The 12,230-nt window shown below is 35.6% G+C and overlaps 1 protein-coding gene across 8 annotated transcripts in view; it reads left to right on the forward strand.

The window, feature by feature from the left end:
- The window catches only part of CAMK2D (calcium/calmodulin dependent protein kinase II delta), a 366,378-nt gene that overhangs the window by 9,122 nt on the left and 345,026 nt on the right, over positions 1-12,230 (forward strand). For all 8 annotated transcript variants that reach the window (XM_073804924.1, XM_073804923.1, XM_073804928.1 and 5 more), the window contains exon 2: positions 3,570-3,690. The gene's annotated coding sequence lies outside the window, so the exon portion shown is untranslated. The remainder of the gene's footprint in view (positions 1-3,569; positions 3,691-12,230) is intronic.

The following is a 12,230-nucleotide window of genomic DNA, read 5'->3' on the forward strand; positions in this document are numbered from 1 at the left end:
AATAAAATTCAAAAAAAATAAAAGAAAAGCCAGGGCATTCCTTTTGGTTAGTACCAGTAGAGAAATGTTGTATAATTCTCAAGTACTCCTTGCATACTCAAAAATCTTGAGATGATAAAATCAGATTAATTGTATTATTCAATTCTTTAAAATAGAACAAATATATTCTAAGTATTTTGTGAAGAAAGAGTCTGGCATAATCATGACATGTCAATTGTCTCATGAGAATGAAAAAACTTTTTATTGTTGCATTAATTATGGACAGTTAACACATAGTTAATTGTACTACCATTCATTTAGCTTTCAACAATTATGATGGGGGAAATTCTACACTGATACAGGGACATGACAAAATGTATCACTCAGGAGCAGAGTTTTATATTTGTCAAGTTTGTTATTATTGTGTTGGCTATATAGGGCCTGGGGAAATAAAGGGGGAAATAAATGAAGAATTTTCTAATGTAATAGTATCCACCAGAGGGAGCATAGACAGTCAGAAAGAATATAAATAATAACTAAGGTTGACCAATAAAGTAAATAGCTTTTTCCCTGGGCTTCAGTATTTTTAAAAAATTAATTTAATTTTAAAAAAGAACATTTCCGAAATAATACCAGCCCTCTTTCATAGAAACAAAATGTCGTAAAAAATTAGATATTTTTTTAACAGTGGTTCTGTGGCTATATTTGTGTTTTGAATCAGGCCTTTCATCACAACAAATTATAAATAAAATATGAAACTTTGCTTCACACATTCGTGGCCAAATGCATATATAATACATGCTTGACTTCTTTCTCACATTACATAGTGAACCCAAACCTGCTAAGAAAAAGCGCCTACTTTTCTAAAAGTCTATAGTCTCATTTAATCTAGGCAAATGTGAATAGGAAAGAAGGAGTTGCTAAAGATGGCAAAGTTCACCCCAAACCAATGAAATTTTAAAACATTTCTAAGTGAACAAAGCCAGAGATTCCATCAGTTTACACTGCCTCCTGGGCTTATCTCCTGGGGTTATCTCCTGGGGTTATCTGCATAATCACTTAATAGTGATTCCAATGGCTCTAGAGCTGACTTTCAGAAACACTACAGCTTTGACAAGAAATGTAAACCATGTTGTGGTTTACAAGGCCAGTATTGAAAGTGTTCCTGAGCACATTTCAGTTTTATCTTTTTCAAATGCATTATCACAAAGCTTCTAGTTTCCATCTTTGTCTCTATCACTTAGTAAGTGTTGATGTTAAGTCTTCAATAGTGGTCATTCTATGACTGAAAAATATTATTAGGCATAATGATTACAGTGTTATAATTTAACATTTGCTAACATTCTTTATATGTATAAACAAATTTATATATATATAAAGGGTGCTAGCAACTGTCATATGCTTATATATTTATTTTATACATTTAAATATAGAAATCCTTATGTTTTTTATTGAAATATAGTTGATTTACAATACTGTGTTAGTTTTAGGTGTACAGCAAAGTGATTCAATCACATATATTTTTTTTTTCTTTCAGATTGTTTTCCATTTTATATTACTATAAGATATTGAATACATTTCCCTGTGCTATACAGTAGGAACTTGTTGCTTGTCTATTTTATGTATAGTAGTTTGTATCTGTTAATCCCATACTCCTAATTTATCCCTCCCTTCTTTGGTAACCATAGTTTATTTTCTATGTCTGTGAGTCTGTTTCTATTTTGTGTATAGATTCATTTGTATTATTTTTTAGATTACACATATAAGTGATATCATATAATATTTATCTTTCTCTCTCTGACTTACTTCACTTAGTATGATATTCTCTAGGTCCATCCAGGTTGCTGCAAATGGCATTATTTCATTCTTTTTTATGGCTGAGTAATATTCCATTGTATATATGTACCACATCTTCTTCATCCATCCCTCTGTTGATGGGCATTTGGGTTTTTTCCATGTCTTGGCTATTGTAAATAGTGTTGCAATGAACACCAGAGTGCATGGACCCTTTCAAATTATGGTTCTCTCCAGATGTATGCCCAGGAGTGGGATTGCTGGATCATATGGTAACTCTATATTTAGTTTTTTAAGGAACTTCCATATTGTTTTACATAGTGGCTGTAACAATTTACACTGCCACCAACAGTGTAGGAGGGTTCCCTTTTCTCCATACGCTCTCCAGAATTTATTTGTAGCCTTTTTGATTATAGCCATTCTGACTGGTGTGAGGTGATACTTCATTTTGGTTTTGATTTGTAAATGCTTATATATTTATATATGTATGTATATAAGTAGCTCACATGCATATAAGGCTTACTGCATGCCAGACTCCCTTTTAGGCACTTTATATATGTTTACTAATTTTTCCAACAACCCTGTGTAATAGATATTATTATTATCCCCATTTTATTAAAGTAAAAACTAAGAGGCAGAGAGATAAGTAACTTGCCCAAAGTCACGTATGTTGTAGGTGGTGAGGTGAGAATTTAAATGTAGGCAGTCCAGTTTCAACATTCATACTCCTAACTACTAATAGAGAACATTTGAGGAGATTACAATTTTATTTGTAAATAAGGAATGGACTTTAGTAAGTCAGCAGTTACCAGCCAACAAATAAAAAATGTCAAGCTAAGGCATCATTCACTACCAAATATCTGACCAGGAAATGGCATGGTATGCATGTGTTTGTGTGTACACTTGTGTTCTTTTGTTAGTAGCATATGAGAAATTCCTAAAGGCATATTAAAAAGAACTTTTTACAGAAAAATTAGTTATTGTTAAGAAAACACGTCCTGTCTATCGATTTAGTCTAGGTGCTAAAAATTTTTTTTCTAGTTCCTAAAGGGAATTATAGATCCTCAAGTGTCTTTAGATGTTCTCTCCACTTGGACGTTCTTCATCTATCCAAATGTTTACCTTTCAAGAATCAGTGGCCTCCCTAACTTTATTACGAATCCTTCCCTTCTCTTTATGGTCTAATATTTTTCCCATTTTAGTTCCTGTAGGAAATATTATATGCATTATTCATTTAGCAGTTAAGCATTTCCTGTCATATTATATCTTCTACTTCTGCCTCATTTTTAAGTTTCTTATCATCTTTTGAATACTTCTCTCTAGCTGGATTGAAAACTCTCTTGGGCAACTGTCTTTTTCCTTCTTTCTATAACCTGCAGAATGTTGTAAAACACTTTGAGCACAGAATAAATATTTGTTGATATCATTTTCTTTAAATGACCTTGGTCAAGCCATTCATTTAATAACTGCAGAATTCAAGTCACAAGAAGATTAAGTGAATCGTTTATGGTTGCAATAGTTTTAGAAAAATTGATCAAAATTCATATTTCCTCACTCTTGATCTGATACCTGCCTGCGCATCATGCTGCTCCTGTATTTGGAGAATAATTATCAATAACCCCAATTTTTTCTTCACTTCATATTTTCAAAGAATGTGAGTATAATAATATAAATCCAATTAATAAACCTTAAATAAAAACAATAATGTTCGAACTTAGCAGAGAAATCTGGTGAAACCTAGAAATGACTTTATCCTATGGGAGTACCCTAAACATTTTTGCCTATTATTTTTCTAGGGATGTTTTAATAACCATTCATAATGCTGAGCGTTCTCCTCCATTATGGTAAAATTCCTAAAAGGAGAGGCCCTGTCTGCTTCATCCACTAGTGTATGGGAGTCCAGCGCCTAATATAAAGGTATGCAATAAATATTTATCAAGTGAAAAATGAATGAATAAACAAAGACCATTTTTTTCTTGAGAACATCTCCATATATTGCTCTGTTTACTCCTGAAAACAATTTTCTGGGATGGTTCATATTCCCCACAAAAGGAAACAAACTGAGAACGGTGAACTGATCTGCCCACAGTTACACTGGCAGTAGAGTTGGAGCCTGTGTTTGCATTCTGCAGGCTAACACTCCCTAACTAATAATAATGTGTTATTGTTCTAAGCAATCCTCCATCTTGTCTTTTCCAATTTGGATCTGAGTCTCTCTGCAACCAGTAACTGTTTCGCCTTTGTACCTCATAAGGGTCAAGAGCTCACATTCTTCATTGTTATAGGTAGCTGTGAAGGGATGTATTTTGTTAAAGAAGTATGCTTGAATTTGTTAACATTCTGGAGGAAATTCTTGCAACACAAAAAGCACTAACCTGGGCTTCCTGGTGGCGCAGTGGTTGAGAGTCCACCTGCCAATGCAGGGGACACAGGTTCATGCCCCGGTCCGGGAAGATCCCACAGGCCACGGAGCAGCTGGGCCCGCGAGCCATTGCTGCTGAGCCTGAGCGTCCGGAGCCTGTGCTCCGCAACGGGAGAGGCCACAACAGTGAGAGGCCCACGTACCGCAAAAAAAAAAAAAAAAAAAAAAAGCACTAACCTAAGAGTTAGTCTTAGCTGCTACTACTTACTTTAGATATTAGTAGAGCTTTACACTGGCAATCATTATAAAATTGATTGTGTACTTTATAAATGATATTGAAGTTATGACCTTGAAACTTTTAATTATGAGATGACTTATTAATGGGTCAATAACTAGTGAAATGTCTAACACAAAAGATAGTTATTTTATTTTATTTTATTGGAACACGACTACAACATATTTAAATTCTGACCAGGATTGTTAAACATTTCTCAGCTTATTTTATCAGCTCCAAAACATACAGTTAATTGTACTGAAGGAAATATTTCAAAACCACATTAAGGAATGATACAAAAAACTAAATCAAAAAGGAATTCACTGTAATGAAAAAAGCAAGTAAAAAATGTTCTTAGTATGTTAAATCTAATTATTCTTTCTTTTTTATCAGATTACTAACTAAACTATGTAAGGTTCAGATCATTTAATTTTTAAAATGCTCTGAAACTTAGGGGATATACTATAAACAGAAGGTAATGGAAAAATACGTTAAGTGGTGGTTTAATTTATGTTGTAACAGGCACTTGAATGTGAAATTTTGGGTTTTTTTATGTGATATTATTTCTTCTAATTATTTTATACCTACTATCTTCGACTTCAGTACCAAATGACCCTCAGGCAAGAAAGACAGTACAACAAAATAATTTGTAAAGTAAAGCTAATTTTTAGTGAATTCTCCAAGGAATTCACTGCTTCTTAACATTTCAAATTAACCTTTTTATGTCACACATTATTAAAAATAAATCCAATTAGGTTACACAGCTTCTATGAAGTAATTTCCCCTTGGACATCAAGATGCTATTTCTACCTCTCCAGGGAAAATAACATTAAAAAAAAAAATTTATACTGAACTACAGAAATTAGAATTTTAAACTTTATGTAGTACAAATATATATATTGGATTTAACACTATTGCTTTCTCAGATATCCATAATGTGAGTAGCTCATTTAATCAAAACTACCTAAGAACATTGTTTCCCACAGACCTGATACCCTCACATAAATAAAACATGGATAGCCACCAGGTGTTAAAAAGAAAAATTCAACTGAGTAAATTTAAAGATCTATTTGGCTCTATTCAAGGATTCATGAATCAGACAGCATCCCATCTAGCAAATAGAAAGGAGCTCTGAGGAGCTGTACAAAATGGAAGGCTTTTATAGGCAGAAGTGGGTGGGAAAAGGAAGCTTCTGACAAAGAGTAGATTATTTCAGGGAAGGTTGCCTTCCTTTGGGGGAAGGCAGAGGCCTATAAGGTAGATTAGTTCATTAGTGCTGACCAGGTAATTCCAGATTGACTGGTTAAAGGTCACATTCCTGGGAGAGGCTGAAATTAGGTTAGATACTTTTTTACCTTTGTTTTGTTTTGTTTGCTATACGTGGGCCTCTCACTGTTGTGGCCTCTCCCGTTGCGGAGCACAGGCTCCGGACGCGCAGGCTCAGCGGCCATGGCTCACGGGCCCAGTCGCTCCGCGGCACGTGCGATGCTCCCGGACCGGGGCACAAACCCGCGTCCCCTGCATCGGCAGGCGGACTCTCAACCACTGCGCCACCAGGGAAGCCCCTAGGTTAGATATTTAATCTTGGTTTGCTGATGTGAGGCTTAGCACAAGTGACTCCATTTTGGGCTTGTTGTTTCTTTTTTAACAAAGGTAAGAAGCATCTAAAAAAATTTTACATCTCACACCCTCTTGTTTTTTTAAATGTGAATTTTCTCTTCCCTTTTGGAACTAAGACAAAAAATAATAAAAATAAAGGAAAGTAAGCAAAATAATATCATGAATAAAAGGAAAAGAAAATAGCAATAAAGGATGAGTGATGAAGGGACTAAATACATTTTTAACTATACCAAATGCATATTTTTTAAAGGGTTTAAAGCAAAACAAAAAAAAAGATTCTTAATAGACACTGTTGATTCACAGAAGCTTTTTCCCCATATTCCTTTTCTGAGGTATGAATAGATTATCCTGAGATATAACTTATCTCACATTCCATACTTGGGGTCCAGAGAAACATTTTTTTGCAACATTCATCCAGCACTATAATCATCCTTGAATTTTAGTAATCGTGTTCTTGTTTTTAAATCAATAGACATTTTTGGGCACCAGCTGTGTACTACGTGCTATGCCTCGTGGACAGAAAATATGTTCTATGTAAAGTTAGACTACCTGAGTTTGAGCTCAGATTTCACAGTTCCTGGGCTGCAATCCTTTAGGACAAATACTTTAAGTGCTAGTCTTACTTTCCTCATGTGTAAAATGGGGTTCCTGGGCTGCAATCCTTTAGGACAAATACTTTAAATGCTAGTCTTACTTTCCTCATGTGTAAAATGGGGTTCCTGGGCTGCAATCCTTTAGGACAAATACTTTAAATGCTAGTCTTACTTTCCTCATGTGTAAAATGGGGATAATACCTACCCTGCTGATGTCAATGAATGTAGGTCAGATGCATAAATTATCTTGGCCTTTGGAAAACACTAAGCAAATAGATATTATTATTATATCTCTAGTACTATAGAACATGTCTTCTTTATAGTTTTTAAGTTCTAAGTTCCTTTGTACAATGTCTATCATGTATACCAGTGGTCCCCAACCTTTTTGGCACCAGGGACCGGTTTTGTGGAAGACAATTTTTCCATGGGGTGGGGGGGGATGGCTCAGGTGGTAACGTGAGCTTGGGGAGCAATGGGGAGTGATGGGGAGCCGCAGATGAAGCTTCACTCACTCACCTCCTGCTGTGTGGCCCGCTTCCTAACAGGCCGTGGACAGGTACCAGTCCATGGCTCAGGGCTTGGGGACCCCTGATGTATACAGTGCTTAGCAAATAATGACTAAATGAATACATTAGTGATAGCTCATAGCAATTAGAAGCTATCTCACTAGAGAGGATGAAGTGAGAAAGAACTACAGTGGGAGTTCAGCCCCAATTGCTTCTAATCGCCAGGCCTCCTCTGGAGACTGCTTTCCTTAATAGTCTCAGAGACATGATTTGGAGATGGACTGTGCTCCCTGAAAGCAATAGGATGGCTGGAACCAGCTAGCAGCAGATAAGAAGATTTAGCTCTTGGATGTAGACTTATTTCAACACTGGTATCATATTTCTGTGAGTTTGCTCCACTCTGGTAGAAGGAATAGGAAATAAAACACAGTGTCTTCCCTTTACCACTGATTCATTCACATTCATTTGTTGAAAAAAACTTGTACTGTTACCAAGTTACTGTTATGGTGGTGTTTACACTAGCTGTTTGCTAACCCTGACATCTGAGAAGTAGCTGATCTCATATCTTTTAGATAATCAGATTCTATTTAATGTTACCAATTTAAACTCTATAGCCATTAATGAACCCATTAAATATTTTCATTGCCTTTCACAAGTCTGCCTTTCCATCTCTAACCACATGATTCCTTCGGCAGAATAATTGCAGGCAAAGAACAATTTTCTCAACTATTGCTGCTATCTGCCTCAACATCTTCATGATCAAATGTACACATTCTTAAGGACTGTAAAATGGAATTTTTGAGAGATATCCTGTGGTTATTTTTAATCTAAGATCTCAAACAATAGCACACCAACCTAAAAGGCGTGCCGGTGGGAGGTGAGCAAATATTAACAAGCTTAGTACAAATATTTGAGTTCCTACTATGTGTCAGGTTTTGTGCCAGGTATTAGCACATTACTCATATAAAAATATGAGTAACAAGTGTCCTTTGCTTATGAAGAACTTATAAATATTTATTATTATTTAGTTAACTATATATAAGATGTTAAAGCAGTGAAAGGGACAGAAGGAATATCAGAAGGAACACCAAAAGCCAGAAAGTTCAAAGACCTAGGGTAAAAAAAGGAAAGAATTCAATTCTATGTAGGGCAGAAGTATGAGGGTAATAAGAGTTTTACAAATCATCACATCCCTGGGATTCAGTTTCTTCATTTGTCAAAGTAGGAGAATGGCTCAGATAGCTTTGATGATTCTTTGATTTGTGATAAAATATGTTCACAAATTCTTAGACACTCCTCCTTTCCAAGAGTGGAATCTAGTTCTCCTTCCTTTGAGTGTGGGCTGGATTTAATGAGTTACTAAGAATAGAATATGGTGAAAGTGACTGAGAAGAGTGATAAAAGACATTGCTACTTGTCCCTTGCTCTCTTGGATTGCTAATTCTGGGAGAAGCTAGAAGCTATGTCAAGCAGCCCCATGAAGAGGTCTCCTGCCAAAAGAAGTGAGACCTCCTGCCAAAAGTCATGAGATAGCGCCATCTTGGAAGCAGATCTTCCAGCCCAATCAAACCTTCAGATGACTGCAGCCTGGCTGACATTTTGTCTGTAACCTCATGGGAAACCCTGAGCCAGAACCACCTAGCTAAGTTGCTTCTGGATTCCCAACTTTAAGAAGCTGTGAGATAATAAACACTTGTTTTAAGCTGCTAGGGTTTGGGGATAATTTGTTACACAGCAATAGATAACTAATAAAATGATAGTGAAATAAATTAATGTTATATAGTGAAAAATTCATATAAATGTGTATAAATGAATAATGAATCATAACTTTTTATTTGGGGGAAATTAGTAGCAGGATTAGGGAAATTCATAAGAGCTTTTGCTTACAGAACCATTGAAGAGTAAAACTGAAAACATGCAATTCTCTTAGAAATACTGGGTAATATAAATGGACCATGTAACTTGATCATAATCTTGACTGACTCTGAAATAATACAACCCACTGGGGTAGTTCATTATCATACAATTTTTTAATGAGCCTGTCTTGCACTCAGTTAATATTTATTGAATGAGGGTACATAGAAGATGACAAGGAAATGTATAGGTCTGGGAAGAGTATGGCTATTAATGTTAGAGAATACTTATATTTTGTGCCAGACACCATGATAAAGACTTAACAAGGAATAAACAAGGAAGTACTTATATTATTTAAAACAATTGATATGAAAGTATCCACTGCCTAAAGCTAATTTAGAAAGAGAGAAAATATAGAAAAGGAACTTATGGAAATAAAATGCTCTCAGGCAGAGTAGAAATAGTAATTAAATGAACCCAAGAAAATCCTAGAAAGTGTGACTTAGTGTCTCAGATAGAAGATTTTTCCCTGGGCTATGTGATTTTCCACAAAGAGAAAAGACTGGGTAAGCCAGTCTGAATTAGTGAAATACAATTTTAACCAGTGTTTATTTAAAACTATCTGATGCCCAAAACAATTATATGAATAGGCCTGTTTGCTTACCATTATCTTTAATGTTGCGAATATAATTATATATTACTTTTTCAAAAGCTTGTCCTTTTTCTCAGCATGCTTAGCTAAAGCTACAAATAAAGATATAATAATGGTGATGATAAATTAAAATTTAAAGACGTTGAAATATTTATTGGTTATATACAAAAATGTTTTAGTTAAACCATGTATGTACTTTAATAATTTATAAATGTATATTCCATTAAATGTCACCTCAGTTAGGATCTAAATATATCGTTAGAGTCCTGAAAGAAGGAATTGGGCTTAGAAACAGACCCAATTATCTATTTTCACATCCTTTCTCTTTCACATTTAATTGGAGTAACGAGCATCAATCCTGCTTCTTATTAGGTCTAAGAGTTCACGGACCACATGACTTGAGGTATAACTTTCAAACACACTTTTGAATTTTTTTTTTTGCAGCCCAGACTCCTTCAAATACCAGAAACTATACAACATATCTAACTCTTGAAGTATGCCTTTCTACCTAAACAGTAATGGCGATTAAAAATAAATAAATAAATTGAACCATAATCCCTATAAAAATACGGAGCACACATAACTGATATGCCCAGTCTAGCTCAGTTACAAGCTGTGCCTGAAAAGAACGCCAAGGCCTGCATGCTGCATTCACAGAATGACTTTCAGAACTGCCCTGTCGTACCTTGCTTTTTTTTCTTGTTATCCCGTGGTTAACCTTCACTTGTTCCCTGGTTCCCTTGCTGTTAAGCTTAACACACTCATTGGCTGCCATCCCAGTTCCAGACTTTTGGCTTCATTCCCTGCACTTTGAATCACAGTTCTTCTTCCTAACTTCATCTCACATTATACCCTGATAAAGAGCTCTTTTTTAAGGAATGATTCCAATGCTTCTCCCACACATACCATTTCCTTGCAGCTGATATTTGGGTAGTCCTGGCCCACAGAATAGGTACAAGATATTGTAGGGTTGGCTTACATATGGGAAGGATTATCTCCCATGGTGTGCATGCCACTGTTGTACATCCCCAGTGGAAACTGGGCTCTCAGCCGTCGGCAGTCCTCCCTACCTACCTCTTTTTTTTCTATTGAAGTGTAGTTAATTTACAATGTGCGTTAGTTTCTGGTGTATGGCAAAATGATTCACATTATATATGTGTGTATGTATATGTTCTTTTTCATTTTCTTTTCTATTATGGTTTATTATAGGATATTGGATATAGTTCCCTGTGCTATGCAGTAGGACCTTGTTGTTTATCTATTTTATATATAGTAGTTTGTATCTGCTAATCCCAAACTCCTAATTTATCCCCTACACCCCCCCTTTCCCCTTTGGTAAGCATAAGTTTGTTTCCTATGTCTGTGAGCCTGTTTCTGTTTTGTGAATAGGTTCATTTGTATCATATTTTAGATTCCATTTATGAGTGATATCATATGATATTTGTCTTTCCCTGTATGACTTACTTCACTTAGTACGATAATCTCTGGGTCCATCCATGTTGCTGCAAATGGCATTGTTTTATTCTATTTATGGCTGAGTAGTATTCCATTGTATATATATACCACATCTTCTTTACCCATTGATCTGTCAATGGACATTTAGGTTATCTCTATGTCTTGGCCATTGTAAATAGCGCTGCTATGAACATTGGGGTGCACGTATCTTTTCAAATTAGAGTTTTCTCTGGATATATGCCCAGGAGTGGGATTGCTGGATCATAGGGTAACTCTATTTTTAGTTTTTTGAGGAACCTCCATACTGTTCTCCATAGTGGCTGCACCAATTTACATTCCCACCAACAGTATAGGAGGGTTCCCTTTTCTCCACACCCTCTCCAGCATTTATTGTTTGTAGGTTTTTTGATGATGGCCGTTCTGACCAGTGTGAGGTGATACCTCATGGTAGTTTTGATTTGAATTTCTCTAATAATTAGCGATTTTGAGCATCTTTTCATGTGCTTGTTGGTCATCTGTATGTCTTCTTTGGAGAAATGTCTTTTAAGGTATTCTGCCCATTTTTTGGCTGGGTTGGTTTTGTTGTTGTTGTTATTGAGTTGTATGAGTTATTTGTACATTTTGGAAATTAAGCCCTTGTCAGTTACATCATTTGCAAATATTTTCTCCCATTCCGTAGGCTGTCTCTTCATTGTGTTGATGATTTCCTTTGCTGTGCAAAAGCTTATAAGTTTGATTACCTATGTACCTCTTTTTAAAGAGATCCTGTTTCTGAAAGCAGCTACTTCACTGCCTCTCTCAAGGGCTAGATTACTTACTCCCAGTCAAACCCCCAGACCTGGAGAGTAATATCAATTGTATACCCAAATATACACATACCCTATTCATGACAGGGAATTTCCACACCTCAAAAAAGTAAAACTAAACCAAGAAAAAGCAGACATTGTAAGCTTGGCACCCAATAGTAAAAGTTGGCCAATCCCTGATACAAACACACAATCAAAAGTGCATTGGCTCAAGCAGTGATTGATAGAAGCTCATACAAAATCCTTACGCCTTCTTCAATTTCAAAAACCTGACAAAAACTACTCAGAAGGGAAAATACAAGAAAAAAAACTGACTCTAGATCAGTATTTTCCAT

Source organism: Tursiops truncatus, chromosome 5, assembly GCF_011762595.2.
Source record: "Tursiops truncatus isolate mTurTru1 chromosome 5, mTurTru1.mat.Y, whole genome shotgun sequence".
In the NCBI taxonomy this organism is placed as follows: Eukaryota; Metazoa; Chordata; class Mammalia; order Artiodactyla; family Delphinidae; genus Tursiops; species Tursiops truncatus.